Source organism: Emydura macquarii, unplaced genomic scaffold (assembly GCF_026122565.2).
Source record: "Emydura macquarii macquarii isolate MOO-44397 ecotype Brisbane River unplaced genomic scaffold, CSIRO-AGI_Emac_v2 contig_1644, whole genome shotgun sequence".
Taxonomy (NCBI): domain Eukaryota; kingdom Metazoa; phylum Chordata; order Testudines; family Chelidae; genus Emydura; species Emydura macquarii.
The window spans coordinates 26,716,902-26,732,591 of NW_027131781.1; positions in this window are offsets into that span (position 1 = coordinate 26,716,902).

The window sequence follows — 15,690 nt, forward strand, 5'->3', positions numbered from 1 at the left end:
GCCACCTGACCTGCAGCCAGGCCAGAGGTTTGGGTTTGAAACCCTTTAGTTGAAGAATCTTGCTAGTTTCCTGCAGTGCATGGGGCTCAGCTCCCGCCTGCTCCCCCGCCAGTGTCCATGGAGCCAGCCTGCACTGTGATTGCACTTGCCCACGGGAGCCACGGCTGCCCTATTAATGATCATTGTTTGTTTATATGACATTAACGCCTCAAAGCCTGGCAAACACACAGGCAGAGGATGTCCATGCCCCAAGCAGCCATCCTTTAGATGAAGGATTGTGATCCCTTTTTCACATAGGGAAACTGAGGTACTGAGAGAGCATGACGTTCCCACACACATCCCAGAGGCCGCCAGACCAGACTAGCCTTTCTCCCCAAGAAAAAGCTGTTGGGGCATGGAACCACAAAATGGACAGGGAGCAGCGCTATTTCACAGCAACATGGGGCTGGCACCCAGTGGGGAGCGCACAATTTCAGATAGCTCAGTGCTAGCCAGGTATTGGAGTCCTTTCACCCCTAAATGGAAAGTAAGGAATGTTCACTCTTTAACAAAGAGATCCATTTTCCCGTACCTTGATTAGGCATTGGAGTTAAATAGGCGTTGAACAGGTAAAGCTACTACAATGTAGGAGAAATACAACCGTACTGATGATACGTGAGTACCCAATAGCAACGTTTATGTTGAAATCCTACACAATATAATACCATGGGGCGGATCTGCTGGGGGGGGGGGAGCCTGAAAATGCTGGGTTCTTCTAAGAACTGGTGCACAAATGTGCACCAAAATAGCAAAGTCGTGTCCACACGGTAGCTTAGTTAAACCAGTTTAATTAAACCATTGCAAACACGTGTGGGTGCTCTTATTTTGGTTTAGAGGGGATTACCTTGGTTTAGCTTTCTTCTGTTCCCAATAAACTGAAGCTAAATCAAGATAAACCTGGTTAAACTGAAATACAAGCTTCCATACAAGCTTTTGCACTGGTTTAACTCATCCGCTTCAAAACCTACCTGAAGTGAAACTAGGGCATCTCTGTGAACGTAGCCACATCCTCAATCAATTTTAGCTCACACCTTTTGTTATTGTGGGGCAAGTCCCGGAGTGGCCTAGTTCATGCTTAATTTAAATGGATATATATATATAAAAAAGAAAGATTGACGTCAAATAGGACAAGCTTCATCCAAAATGAGAGTGTCTACACAGGGAGATGTTCGCCAAAACAACAAAAGATGTGAAATAAAATTGATTCAGTTACTTCACTGCCAGTGGGGATGTAAACCAGCCCTAGTTAGCTCGCTGCAAGTGGGTGTGTAATCAGACCCTGCATGTGCCTAGCAATTAACCAGCAGCAGGGGAGAATCCAGGAGAGACAGCCTCAGGTCATCAGAGAGCCCTCCAAGGTACTTGATACAAAATGTGGGTGGCTTGGCGTTGAGCTCAATATGCTTGAAAAATACAGCAATGGAAAACTGGAGAAAAGAAAGCTTTCCCAAAATGACAGCTGATTATGTAACTCCAAAAAGGGAATGGCTGCTGCTGGGAGGAGAGAAAATCTCTTAAAGGAAGCCAGAGGCTCCTGGGGCCATCACCTGATGAGGAGATCGTGGAATTGCTGGGAGGGATTGAGTGTCTGAGCCCAACCAAGCAGAGTGGACTGCAGACTTTAAAATTACATAGCATCAGTAAAAAAAAGTACAATTTTAACACTGTCCGTAAACCCGTAAATAAATGAAAATGTCCGTGAAATTGGGTAGAAATAAAACACATTGTATTTTGACATTGATTGGTGTTCAGAATCACTTCTTACAGCATAAAACTACACTGACCATGACTTGTATCGATTTCCTGTTTCCTATTATTGCACACGCCCAAAAAATCTGATTGATCAGTTAAGTGCAGCTAAAACAATTGCATAATTCCGAATTCCTGTGTACAGAATCTTGCACGGGAGCACACACTTTTGTGACATTATTGTATTGTTTATGGTATTTTTAGTGATGTCAGTAAAACGTTTACCGGGTCAGTACAAAAATCAACTTCAGATCTTCATGTCAGTAAAAACTAGAATGCAAGGTTGGCAGCCCCTGTGGGCACCAGACAGACTGCGATACCTGGCGACTGGAGAACGAGCATGCACCACAACCTAGCAGCAAAAGGATTTACCAGATGGTCTTTACCAGATCTCAGGCCAGCGATGCCAGGAAGTAACAGTGTTAAAGGGACTTTATTCCTGAGGGCACCACACCTGCATTTCTTTCTCCTGCAAAAATGTAGGGTACCAAATACCAGCAAAGCACAGTGCTTTGGAACATGACCTTAAACAGCAGAATTGAGGGGGGGCCTCTAATGAGCCGATGGTCTGTTAACAGGGGCTGTTAAATGCTCCTGGGATGAACTGGTAATATGTGGGGCCAGCTCAGCTCTTCCTTAGGCCCCCTAACGAGGGGCAGATTTCCCAGCTGCTCAGCTCCCAGTGAGACAGCGATGGCTGGGTTTTTCAAAATACAAAGTGCTCTTTGGTGCTCAGCTAGTGCTGAGCGTTCCTCGGTCACTGATTATCTTGTCTAATCTCAGAGGACGTCTGACTTAATTCTGAGGTAGCTGCTCTGCAGCTATGTTTGCTTAACTGGGATGGGTATTTATTACCCCCCTGGATTTCTGAGTGGGCTGGTCTAATGTGCGTCAGATTGTCTGCTCTGTACCAACAGTTGGCAAGTGCTTAAATCAAAGAGGCAGCAGGCTACAACCTGGCTGGCATATATAGAGAGAGATTAAAGGGTTTGTTGTCCAAAAGAAAGAGAAATCTCATCTTGGACTAATTCAGCGATGTCACCATCTCCCTCCAAACTCCACAGAAGGGTTATCTAGGAAAGGAAATAGACAAACTAAAATAGACCAGACCTTTGGTGACTTTTTCTTTTTTTTTTTTTTCTGAAAGCAGACAAAATGCTGGCCTGCCTGTAATTCAGCCAGAATCATCTTTCAAGCTGTTTCACGGTTTGTAATTTTTTTTAAAAGTGAAAAATCAATAAAAACAAAAGTGAAAAAGAAAAACGAGCACTGAGAGCTGGACAATCACGGGAACAATCGTGTTTTACATCCCGCTCGTCAGTTCCACAGCGCGGCAGATTGGGACAGGAAGTGAAGAAGAATCCCACAATCCAACTGACACCGCAGAGGGAATTTTAGGAAAGAGAAAAGTGAATTTGGCTAAAGTTTTACTGTCTCCCAAGAGCAGGAATGGCTACACGATCACAGGTATGGGATGCAGTCCCTGACTTGACGTGGTTTCCATCACACACAGAGCGTCCAGTCTGGGTCAATGGCTCTCTGCACCCCCACTACACCGATTGGTCCAGCCCTTGTACAACAGAATAGTCCCAGCTTCGCTTTTCTGTCAAACCCAAACTATAGTTCTTTCCACGCCATGGTCTGTAACTTCGCCCTGGGGCGTTGGCCCAGTCCTGACACAGAGGAAACAGCGCCACCCATTGAATCATCCCCTAATTTCTGAAGGCACCTGGGGTTTCTTTGAAGTTTTCCCATCCAAGTACTGACCTATTCTGCTCTGGCTTCTCTTGTAAAATGACCCGAGCTCTGAGTGGGCACCGCCCCGGGAACGCAGCTGCCGGCCCAATGCACAACTCCTTCCCTCACATTAGGCGGGTGGGACTCCATGCTCTGTGATGATCCATTAGCATTCTCCCAGCAGGAGAGGTGGGGGAAAGGGCAGCTTGGGGGGTGTCTGCCCAGCAAAGGATTATCTCGGGGAAATGGCCCAGAACTAACCAGGGCCAAGCGTTCCAAGATGCACCATGGCCCCGGTTCCGTGAGCAGCTCCTCTCCCTTGGAAGACATGGCTGCAGCACAGGCTGGCAGATGCCTCTTTCACTGTGACCGTCCCGGTGCTCTTAAAAATGGGGCGGTTGGTGCAGGCCGTTGGCCTGCGTTTGGGGGGCTGCAGGTGTGTTTCCGTGAAGACGAGAAGCTGATGACATGAGTCAAGTCGGTTCTTTAGTGCAATCCTGGCACTGAAGGACGGCCCCACAATACTGTTTCTCTGAACGCAGTAGGACCAAACAACCGCCAGCAGGTCTTTGCCCAGAATCCCCTGTGTCTGCAAGCTCTGTGCCCAGGAAGGCCCGGCTCTCTGCTTCCTCTCCAGCTTTGTCTTCACTGCAGACCTAACGAGGGCTCTGACCCAGGTTTTAGCGCAACGCCCCCACCATCCACACACAAACCGCCTTTAACCTGGGTTTATACGGGCTTGGAGCTGAGGCTGGCTAGCAGGTTAGAGCCCAGGTTTCGCTCTAACTTGGCAGTGTGGATGCAGCTGAAGCCCCAGCTCGGGTTGTGACAGACCTCCAGTGCATTCCCACAATTCCCCAAGGGCTGCATTTTCCAGGCCTTCTACCTACTAACTTCCCACTCATCTTCTGTGTACTGGAAGCCAATTTCTAGCCACCTGGTCAGCATTTAACCCCTCACTCCACATGGCCTGCTCAGTTTCTGCCCCGCTCATCTCAGCCAGCCAGCATGGGAAGATCCTGGGGCTGCTTTCCCCAGTGCTCAGCTCGCTGTCCGGACGGAGGAGCGCACCGGGACTCTGCTCGTGCGCATACAGCAAGGAGCATGATTTGGGGAGGTGTCCCCAAAACCACCATCAGCTACAAGAGGCTGGAGGGGAACAAGCAGACAGCAGTTCAGTGCTGGGCAAGAACTACACACCCCATGGGTGCCCCCAACAGGAAGGGAGCCAGCCGTGCATCCAGCAACTTCCCACTCACCTGTGCTTGGCACCACCCCGACTCCGGAGCCCAGTGCCAGGCGTGATGGGCTTTTGAGGCAGAACAGTCTGATTTTTAGACTGGGGGCAGAGCGGCCGGGTCAGATCTTAGGCCTGGAATGGACCTTGCCACCGGAATAACTGGAGGACGTTCTCAGGCCAAAGTCCCGGTCTGGATTTGGGGATGTGCCCCAGGAAAGGACAGGAGAAGAAGGGGCAGCTGAGCCGGAGCCACAGCCGGGTAAGAGGCAGCTGCCATCTTTGTTATTGTTGGGGAGAAATTGGGGTGACAAAGGAATTGTCTTTGAGAAGGTGACGTACTAAGGGACAGCCATTTCCCAGCCCCTTCCACCACCCCATGCTCCACCATGTGTGAACCAAGATGGCTTCTGAGCAGGGGAAAGAATTTAAACATAGTGAGTTATTCGAACGAGGCTGTAGCTGACTGTACTAGGATGTAACTCGTTCAAACCGGGGCTGACAGGCTCAGCAAACATGACTGCATAGCTAAATACACATACGCAGGTTGCACTCTGTGTCGAGTTTACACCCCGACTGCCATGACTGCAGTGTCCCAGAGAGAAGATCAGTCCCCTTGGCTGTATTCAGTGGCACAGGCTCTTGGTGCTGGTAGCACTGGGCCTCCTGGCACTCTTGGCGTGCTGGCCGGGTGAGGGGGGTGAAAAGGCAGATCTGTTGTTCGCAAGCTTCTGCATCCTATTCAGCTGCCTGTTTACATTCCCCTGTGGGTTTTTTTTCCCCCTATTCTTGGCCGACGATGCTTGAGAATTTTTCGTATCAGAGAAACTCAAGTGATAATAAGATTCCTGGCGAGGGCAAACGTCCCACTCCCACCCCTATAGCTGACTCGTGCTCTCCAGTCATTGGTTGGCTGATCAGTCACCAAGCGATGGAATAGTGCCGTGGCAGAGAGTCTTCTACCAGAGGCCTGGAAAAATAGTTTCCTCCTCCAATGTGGAATCTCCAGTTTCTGAACATCCTCTATGACCGCTGCTTCCTGAAAGAGTGGTCAGACCAGAACTGGTCTGGTGGCCCTGATGGCCCCCATACGAGGTCATAAAGCCCTTCCCTGATTTTTGTTTTAAATAAATGACATATAAAATACCTACCATAGTCTCTGTGGGCTGGAAACGTGGGAAGCAGCTGCTCCTGACCCGGCAGATGGGTAGAGATGAAATAAAGGCATGCAGTGAGGAGATGACAGTATCCACTTGTATTCTTGCCATGACAAAGAATGGAAAAGGGAGGACATTTTTTCTTCTTTTTCTTTGACCTCCTGCACCTTTGGGTGCATAGAGCCTCCCCCGTGTCTGACATTTCATTCGGTCTTGCGTTGGTCTGTCCAGGGTTCCGAGGATCTCCTTGATGGATTTGGCTTCCTTCTTTATCGTTCCGCCTCATCCTGGTCAAACTATAATATGCCCTTGCATTGTCTTGACAGGACCTTCCACCTCTGTCAGGCTGACTCAGCCATCAGGACCCTGAACCAGTGGGGGGAAAGAAAAAGGATCAGGGACAACCTGCTGCAAGAACTGCGTAATGACTTTGGACGGAGGTCAGGCAGGCCCCTCGAGTGCCAGGAGGAGCACCTGGAGAGGGACAAGGAGAGGGAGGAAAAACTGGTCATGGCCAAAGGATGAGAAGGCAGGACCCACAGCCGCAGAGGGGGCTATCTGCACAGCTTTTCTCCTTGGTGGCAAGCAAGCTGCAGACCCCAGCACCTGTGAACTCTCTGCCACCCTGCCCCATCCTGCAGCCAGTGCAGGTGCTGGCCCGGTCTGGGGTGGGCTGATACACTTCTGGCATGGAAGTGTGCCCGGTCAGATGTGCCCCGTTCACTCCACTCCCGTGCAGCGGGATGGCAAGGAGGCAGGGTACGCTGACCGCCTGCAGCTCCGTTAGCAGTGAGAGCGCACTGATTGACGTCCCTGTTGGTTTTCATCGTACATAGCACTGTCCAGCCATGTTGCCATTTGCACACGACGCTTGCTGGCTGCGGTGCAGCCTGGATAGGGTCTTAGCAGGGGATTTATTACCACTTCACTAGTGTTTTATTTTTTAAAAACCAGTTTTGGTTGTACGCTCCCTTGGCATGTGAGTGGTTGGAAAACAAGGGAGAGGCAGGATATTTTAGCCAAGGGTACATCATCCGTTCCCCCTCCCCCCCAAAAAATTATAATTGTGAACCTAACATGACACTGGTCACTACCCCGTTGTTCACTCTACTTGTGTGGTCTGCCCTGTGTCTCTCTGGGCTCTTTATGCAACATCCGCTCATTGTTTCCCAGTACTCCCCTGTCGGTCTGCCTGTATCCAGCTGTTTTCTCTGGTCTTCTACTTACATTGTAAGCTCTTTGGGGCAGGGACTGTCTCTTTGTTCTGTGTTCCAGATAGGGAAACTGAGGTCCAGAGAGGGGATGTGACTTGATCACGGTCACCCAGCAAGAGCCAAGAAGAGAAGCAGATCTCCTAATTCCCAGTGCGGTGCCCTAGCTATCAGGCCATGCTGCCTCCCAGGCAGAGGAACAAATAATAGCAGTGGCTTGGATACAGCTGCAGCCCATACACACATGAACAGCTGGGAGACCCCCTCACTAAAGGACTGTATGTTCCCTAAGGACACTATGGGCCCTGCACCACGCTGTCAGGTCACTCAGGCCCCGATTTTAGGCCAGTGTGGAGAGGAATATTACAGAACACAATAAAAGAGTTTGCTAGGGTGGTCACCGCTGCCCTCCGCTGGATAGAATAGGAACTACCCAGTTGTGTGTCAAAAGCCCTAGATTGTTAACAGCGAGTCTCCTTTAGCACAAGTGGTAGCAGCTTGAGCTTTTGGTGCTAAAGTCCAGCCCTGCGGCTGCTGTGATGTGCCAAGCCAAATGGCCCTGGTGTTGGGAACAGTGACAAATCTCAGGTGCTAGGTGGCGCAGGATTTGATACAGTCTTGGTAGAAGAAGGTAATCTAAACCTAGCAGAATAGACACAAAGGCTGCCAGGTGCAGAGCTCGCTTTACAAAAATGTCAGACTCTGGCAACTGTGGCACAAGTACAAGTGTTATAAAAACACCAACACCAAACAATATGCCCAGGTTGCTCCATCCAAGCGAGCCTCTTGTGTTCTAAATGACCAGAAAAAAATCCACCGGCCACTATAGCTGTTGGCAGGATCTACATCACCAACCCAGGACATTAAGTACATCCCAGAGTAGCCCTTAGGCACTAGGGTGAGGTAACCTGGGGACTGGTTCATTGACAGAGTAGTGAGGCTACTGGAGGGTCTTTGCTCACCCCCCCCTCTGGTGAGAGCAGGGGAGTGACTTTGCTGGCTATCGGCAGGGTTGAGCTTTGGCCGGGGCAGGAGCATCTTGTGCCGTCACCAGACTAGTCCCAGAGCCCTCTGCACGCCCGTGCCTTGTGACAAGACTGCAAGCGTTGGCAGTGCTGTGTACCCCAGGCGGGTGAGCCAGCTGGGCTCAAAGCGCGTCTCAACCCGGGTTTGGGTTTTGTGTCTGGACGGTAGTGGGGTTTTGGGCTGAACCCCATGTAAGAGCCCAGCTTACCTCTGCAGTGTAGACGTAAGGACTGAGCCTCTCCCAAAAACCCACACTTCAGCGCCTGAGTTCTCCTCCGCCGGCCTGCGGACAGCGTCCCTTACCCCCCACTCCTCGCCGTGAAGCATGGGCTTGTGGCCAGAGGCCAGCCACACAATGCCCCAGGCAGGCAGCAGAGGGCTGATCTGACGCACGGGTTGTAACTTCACTCACAACTGAGCCGCAGTTTCTCTGAAGCCTGGCCGGGGCGACTGTAGGCTTCACAGCACGCCCCTGAGCATGCCCTGCACACTGCCGCAGGGCTGTTAGATCTGGACACGGGTGTGTTAAATCTCATGGAGGGGAACCGTTGGCTTACAGCAACACATCCAGAAGCTCCTCGGGGCTCAGTGGGGCTAAAACAGCTGCCGTCCCCTGCTGCTAGGGCCTGCCCAGGAAGCAGCTGGTAGAAGGCAACAGGGCTGTGTGGCGAGGGCTGGGGTGTGTCTGCCATGGCTCCGAGGGCCGGCAGCTACTAAGAGGAGGGTGAGGAGCAGCAACCAGGCCTTTCGCCGGGGGTGTCTTCAAACAGCCACAGCGAGGGCTGGGAAGGTGGGAGTGGGCTCATTTTTCAGCTGAGGGGGGACCTGTGCTAGAGAGGGAGTGAGCGACATGGGAGTGAAAGCTGGCCCCCTAGGACTCCGTGCAGTGTTCTCGGACCGGGAGAGTCCCAGGGTCGAAGGAGCCTCGGGGGCTATGAATAGACGGATGCTGCAGCGTGGTAGCGAATCTCAGCCCTGGCACAGGCTACTAATACCCAGGTTAGTTGTTTCCTATCCACCCTAACAGTAATTTATAATACAGAGGAAAGATGGGCTTGTAACTAAATCACAGGCTTTGGATTCAGGAGACTGGGTTCTATCTCCATCTCCATCGGTTAGCCACTTTGTGGCCTTGGACAAGCCCTTTCCTCGCTCTGCGCCTCAGTTTCCCCATACACACGATAAGGATGACAATATCTCACCCGGGGGGGGGAATATGAGGTGCAGCTCATTGGTGCATTGGGATCTTCAGACAAAGGCACTATAGCCGGGCAAAGTATTAGTATTATTAAATGCCAGGCATAAAAATCTGCATATAAGCTTAAGAATGTGTGTGTGTACCTGATAACAGTAGAGTCTTACATTCACACAACACTTTTCAACCTAAAGATCTTCACGAATAGGTAAACGAGACAAGGATCTCTGTGTCCACAGGTGAAGCACTGCCTGAAGTACAGCACTGCTTAATGTTGCACAGCAAAGCAATGGGCAGGAAGCAGGGAAAATGCTGTCTCCCCTGGGCACCGGGGGGATGGAATTACTGAGCTGGAATTGTCCACAACACCCAGACTCTTCTTGAAAGGGCTGAAGACAATTTAATGACTTCGGATAGGCAGGACTTCAGCTTTATATCTCATTCAAAGCCCCCCAGAGACACCACACTGGGGGCATTCCTTCCTGTCAAAAAAGAAAGAGCACCACCTCCTAAAACAGCCTGACCTTCCTGCAAGTGCTAAGGTGTTTCCCTCCAAGTACTGACCCAGTCCGATGGTACTGAGCTTGTAAGATCTCAAGTGGCACGTACACACAGAACGCAGAGAATGAGCACTTATACGGCAACATGTTTTATTGCAGTGTTTTGATGCCATCAGTTCTTATGTTGCAGTGCATTTCTTGAGAGGTTTTGCTGTTCTTCTGGAGTATGCTCTGGGGAGACTCATCTCCCCAGTGACTTCAGGGGGTTGGACTATGCTAGAATGGCCTCGTTAGCTTGAACAGTGGAGAGAATTCTCCTCTTGTGTCTCTCTTGCCTCTTGGCAGCTGTTGACATGGCAGCAGACGTCTCTGCCCTCAAATGATGCTCTTTCGCTGATGCCAGTGACTGCTGGGCTAGTTCCTGTGTGCCTCTAGGACGCATTTCCTGCGACAGAGGGCACAACTCCTGGCTAACTTAAAGAGGGACTTTCACATCTGGACAACCTTGATAAAAGAAACTATTCATACATAGTGCTGCTGAGTTCCTGGCTTTCCCCTGCCGTTAGTGCGGCCCTCTGTGCTAGTAAAAGAGCAGCCCCTCCCTCCCCGCTTCTCCTTCTGCCTCATTGCTTCCTGAAATCACAGTCCCTGCATTCAGGACCTCACAGTTTTGCGGCCACGAAAACAGGCTCCTGGCAATTCCAGTCCTTGCAGTTGCAGGCTCAAGCTGGCTATGAAGATAGTCTGTGAAGGAGAAACCCCTTGTTCACACAACTCTCTTGGGGCGTTAGCAAAAGCCACAAAGGGAGTTATTACAAACAGGAAAAGTAAACAGACCTTGGTTCTAAGAGATTGGGAAATTCTCTTCAGTGCCTCTTTGAGACCAAGTGCATCTTTCCACTTGGGGCCCTTCCCCACTCCCATCGAATTCAATGGCAAAGGGCCTGCTGCCAGGAGCAAGTTAGGTCCCTTTGGCGCTATGCTTCATCAGAACCCCCTAAAACAGCTGAAGTCTAGCACTCACTACTCGGTAATGTAGAGGGCTAAAGTTAATAGATTCCAAGGCCGAAAAGGGGCCATTGTGATCATCTAGTCCAATCTCCTGTCTAACACAGCCCAGAGAACTGTCCTGAAATAATTCTTGGTGAACTAGGGCAGATCTTTTTAGAAAAACATCCAATCTTGATTTAAAAATTGCCAGCGTTGTAAATCTACCATAGCCTTTGGTAAATTGTTCCAGTGATTAATTACCCTCACTGGTAAAATGTTACACTTCATTTGACTCATTTCCAGACTAAATTTGTCCAGCTCCAACTTCCAGCCATTGGATTTTGTTTACCTTGTCTGCTAGATTAAAGAGCCCATTAACAAACATTTGTTCCCCAAGGAAGTACTTATAGACTGTGATCAAGTCACCCCTTAACTTTCTCTTTGTTCAGCTAAATAGATTGAGCTCCTTGAGTTATCCCCAGAAAAGCATGTTTTCTAATCCTTTAATCATTCTCATGGCTCTTATCTGAACCCACTCCAATTATTTAACATCCTTTTTGGATTGTGGCCACTAGAACTGGACACAGTATTTCAGCAGCAGTCACACCAGGGCCAAATACAGAGGTAAAATAACCTCTCCACTCCTACTCAAACTTCCTGTTTATGCACCTAAGGATTGCATTAGCCCTTTCGCCAACAGCGTGGTACTGGGAGCTCCTGTTCAGCTGATTGTCTACAATGACCTCCAAATGTTTTTCAGAGTCACTGCTTCCCAGGATAGAGTCCCCATCTTGTAAGTTTGGGTGACATTCTTTGTTCCTAGATATATGACGTTACATTTGGTTGTATTAAAACGCATATTGTTTGCTTGTTTTACCAAGTGATCTAGATCTCCCTGCTCTCTTCATTATTTACCACTCCCTGACAGCAAACTTTATCAGGGATGATTTTCTGTTTTCTTCCAGGTCACTGATAAAAATATTAAATAGCAAAAGGCCAAGAACTGATCCCTGCGGGATCCCACTAGAAACATATTCACTCAATGATGACTCCCTGTTTACAGTGACATTTTGAGACCTGTCGGTTAGCCAGTTTTTAATCCATTTATATGTGCCATGTCAATCTTGTATCATTCTAGTTGTGTAACCAAAATGTTGTGCAGTACAAAGATAAATGCCTTACGGAAGTCTATTATAGCAACACTAATACTTTTATCAACCAAACTCGTAATCGATCAAAAAAGATATCAAGTTAGTTTGACGGGATCTGTTTCCAAAAATCCCATGTTGCTTGGCATTAATCATATTATTGTCCTTTAATTATTTATCAATTGATTCCTGTATTAGCTGTTTCATTATCTTCCCCAGGATCTGTCAGGCTGACAGGCCTATAATTATCCAGAATGTCCCATTTACCCTTTTTAAATATTGCTGGTTTTCTTTAGTTTTCTGTAACTTCCCCACTGTTCCCAGAGTTAAGGAAAATCAACATTAATGGGATAGTTCCAGAGCCAGCTCTTTTAAAACCCTTGGACACAAGTTATCCAGAGCTCCTGATTTTAAAATGTCTAACTTTGGTAGCTACTGTTTAAGATCCTGCTGAGTTACTACTGGCGTGGAAAGTGTTTCAGCATCATCATACATGACTATGTCATCTGTTTTTTCTCCAAATACAGAGTAGAACTATTTATTGAACACTTCTGCCTCTTCTGCATTATTGATACTTTCACCATTTCCATCTAGTAATGGACCAATCTTGTTAGGAATCTTTTTGTTTCTAATACACTTAAAAACTCCCTCATATTGCCCTTAAATCTGCTGGGCATAGATTTCTCCTTTGAGCCAGTGTGTGGCGGTATCACATACATGTTCATGATGCCTTAAGTTCTTGTTTTCCAGAATCTGAGTCTTCATTATCCACTGCCCCAAATTCCCCCACCTCTCTAGCTGATCTGGTTGCTGAAAGAGCCTTGATAACCTGAACCAAGTGAAACCGATGCAGTGAATTCTGTCTGGAGAACCGGAAATAGCTCTGAGAGATGTGAACTGCCTCTTTCATTTCGCTGGTGGCTAACTCATACACCCAATGATATACATTAAATGTCAACATTGTGGACTATTTCACCGCTCATTAAGGCATGGAGAAAGGAATGAGAGAATGATAGTATAAAGATCTGCACAACCTCCTGTGAATGACAGCTCAGACCCCCACTCCTATGGGGAAACAAGGTCAAGAAGCCCAGTGGGCTGGGGTATACCTGCCTCGTTGAGTCCAAGATAGGTGTACTTGTATTCCAGTGAGGAGGAGCTGAGTGCAAGATCAGAGAGCCTGAAGGCATAATCATAATTTGAACCTCCGCACAAACAATGATGAGCAGCATGTCACATGGGCAGTTTATTTTAGGGGCAGAGTGCAGAAAAGCACCTCTCCCCAGTCTGACCCCTACCTACACTGTTCTTGTTACAGACAGGTCTCGTTCATACTAGGAATTTTTTCCTAAAAGTTGCTAGTGGTTGTAGCAAAACTGGGAATGCTCGGGTACCAATGGCATTTTAAGCATCATGTTATGCTGACATGCTCCCAGCTGAGCTGAATAGCAGGGTACTTAAAATACCCATCTACACTGATGTTCTTGATGTTGCTATTAGCAGTGATAAGAAATTTCAAAGAAAAAGGCTAAAAACAGCCAGTGGGTTATATTAGGCGTCTCCAGAATGGACCGAAAAAGCAAAACTAAATAATAAACAGTTTCAACAATCCAGCAGAGAATATTCACAGTTAACTAACTATCTAGCATTACACCGACCCAATAGAGCACAGCAACAGCATAATAACTTGGGCCCCAATCCCGCAGATGTATGAACGCTGTGCCAGACTCCCAGCTGGTGTGAATTGCCATTAGTTCCAGCGAAGTCTGTTCCAGCGGAGATCCAGACCCTTAGAGAAATTTTATGCATGACTAGCCCCAGTGGGTTAGTAAAGTTACTTTTGTGCATCAGACTTTGGGGGATTAGGAGATTGAATGCTTGCTAGCTGTGCACAGGTTGGACCTCGAACACTTAACTGGTCGTTTTCCTTAAACTTAAAAATACATTTTAGAGGCCAAGTCTACACTACAAACCTATATCAGTGCAACTAAATTGCTTGGGGGGGAGGGGGTGAAATCCACATACCTGCGTGACATAGTTGTACTGACCTAACCCCCCGTCCCCACGCAGACAGCACTATGTTGACAGGAGAGCTTCTCCCACCAACCTAGCTACCGCCCCTCAGGGAGGTGGATTAACTACGCCGAAGGGAGAAGCTCTCATGTTGGCATAGGAGCGTCTTCACTAAAGCGCTACAGCAGCGCAGCTGCAAGCCGTGAGCACAGGTGTGGACCTGTCCCGGTTCACCCCACTCCCTGACACTTATCCCTTCTGGGGCATGAGGGAAACCCTGGAGCATGTTTATTGTTGGTGCACCAGGTTGCAGGCCCGTTTCTGGCTCCTCCAGAACCTTCCTCTTAGGGTCTGGCTGCACTTTTCCCCACATCTCCTGATCTACACTCACCCCATCCATGGCCCCATAAAGTCACGAGGATCTCCTTGCCAACCTCCTCCTGGCACTGGCCAAGGTGGCCATCCACTGTACCAGAAGGAAGATGCTGGATGGGGAGGAGCTATGCGACTATGGGGCCTATTTCTGTTCCTCTCACAGGTCACGCATCTGGGCAGAGTTCTTCTGGGCCATGTCCGCTGGCTCCCTGGACACCTCTGAGAAGCTGTGAGCGCTGTCCTAGGCTCTCTGCTTGGTGGCCCCCTGCTTTTGACCTTGTGACCCTCATTCCCATCCCTTTTACCATTCATTGTCCCCTAGAATTATTTGATACCTGGTCTGGTAGCTCCTACCCTTTGGTTGGGTGGAGGGTCTTTAGTGTGGCCAGGCTTGTGCCTGCCCATTCCCCAGAAAAGCTACAGCAACACTGCTGTAGGTATCTGCAAAGACAAGCCCTGCGTTTGAGGGCTGAATTCTGCTACAGATCCTCAGGCAGAATTCTCCTGCCTGCTCACTGGTTTGGGGGGATTGCCTGCTGGCACCTGGCATCTCTACAGGCTGCACTGTCAGGATGAAGATGAGAGAGGGTCATTGCAACTTGGTGGCGTTTTATTTAAATAAAATTAGGTGCCAAATGGGCTATGTGATGCTGTGCTTGGACTTCTAGGCCACACATGCAAATTTCTAGCACTCCTGGTACTTCATGAGTAGCCAGTGCCTCATTCAGCCTTGCCATCTGCCTGCACACGCAGGTTATGGGAGTGAAGAGATAGCACAGCCAGGGGTGAGTGCAGGGGCGTTGTTGCTGAGAGGCATGGAACCAAACTGTAAACCCTGTATATGATGGAAACCACTTCAAACCAAGGGTGCAGGACAGAATGGATTGCAGAAGCCCTGGGTCCCAGCTCCCACGAACCACTAGACTCAATCCCCTCCCAGAGCAGAACCCAGGAGTCCTGGGTCCCATCTAACCACTAGACCCCACTTCCCTCCTGAGTCCTGGGACAGACCTCAGCAGTTCTGGCTCTCACTACCCCTTTCTAGCCACTAGATCCATCCACACCGGAGCCAAGGAAAGAACCCAGGAGTCCTAGCTCCCAGCCCGCCCGCGCGCACCCCGCAGCCAGCCCCCCCCACCGAACGCGCCGCGCTCCCTTTAGCTGCCCTTAGGGAGCGTCTGCAAACTCCCCGGGCTGGGGCCCGGCGCCGTGCGCGGCGGGTGTAGGCGAGCCGGCCGGCCCCGCCCTTTGGCGACGCCCCCTGGGCCCCTGGAAGCGGGAGCCGCCTGCGCGGGCGGCTATAAAACCCTCCG